We start from the raw sequence: 981 nt of genomic DNA on the forward strand, positions 1-981 counted from the left end.
CCCCCCTCTCTCTCTCTCTGTCTCGTACGACTATATAATATGTACTCTACTTCATTAACACAGTCGCTCTCGTGAAAAGTGGGTGTTGTTGCATTCAAGGAGACATGTACAGCAGTAGTAGGCACTTTTTGTTTTAGTAAGTGTTTTACGGTACTTGCAACACAATAAGGTCACACATGTGCCGAAGATTAGAGGTGTTACAAGAGAGTATCATACGGACAAAAGAAGGAGGGAAAATAAAAAAGATAGACGTTTGATAGGAAAGAAGTAGCAAACCACACCAGAGCACCCGACCTGTTTACAGAAAGACGTGCAAATATTCTGGGATAACTGACAATAGACCTCCGACCCCTTCATCGTCTACAAGAAGATGTGCAAATAATTTTCCAGGATTACATAGCAAGTGTCTTACCTGTCTTTTATAAGTGTGAGAAAAGGTAAGGGAACTAATACAATAAGGCACAGATTTTGGTTATTCGAGGACACTCAAAGATGCTGTTTGGGTGCTTTTTTATGGTTATTTATGCAAATTTATTTTTTTTAATTCATGTTTTCTTGTCCTGAAACCTAGAAAGATTACCAACAACATGCATACTACAAACTACAAACTTTAACGTGTATTTTAAACTCAACATACGATGTTCGAGTGTGTTAGTAAAGAACGTCATGAGTGTGACACAGTCACACAACATTGCCAGAAACTGCACCTGTCTGTTCCTGGTTGGTTCTGGTGACAAGTATAAACCAAATGTAAAAAAATACATTTCAACATTCCATCCCAGTCTCTCGGGCAAGCAAGACGCCAAGACGACCTAAATCTGGCCTCACTCAGAGTCTTAATTATTTTGTTTAAAAAATATGTGTTTTACGCCCCAATCGATACAACTTTGATCAGAGAGGGAGAGAGCGAGAGAGAGAGTGAGATGGGGGAGAGGGAGGGAGGGAGAGGGAGGGAGAGAGCGAGAGAGAGAGTGTGAGATG

The 981-nt window shown here is 40.5% G+C and overlaps 1 protein-coding gene across 1 annotated transcript in view; it reads left to right on the plus strand.

Moving 5' to 3' along the window:
- The window catches only part of LOC101859298 (mucin-5AC), a gene marked incomplete in the record, with an annotated part of 32,473 nt that overhangs the window by 11,898 nt on the left and 19,594 nt on the right, over positions 1-981 (plus strand).

This window comes from Aplysia californica, unplaced genomic scaffold (assembly GCF_000002075.1).
Source record: "Aplysia californica isolate F4 #8 unplaced genomic scaffold, AplCal3.0 scaffold01309, whole genome shotgun sequence".
Classification (NCBI taxonomy): Eukaryota; Metazoa; Mollusca; class Gastropoda; order Aplysiida; family Aplysiidae; genus Aplysia; species Aplysia californica.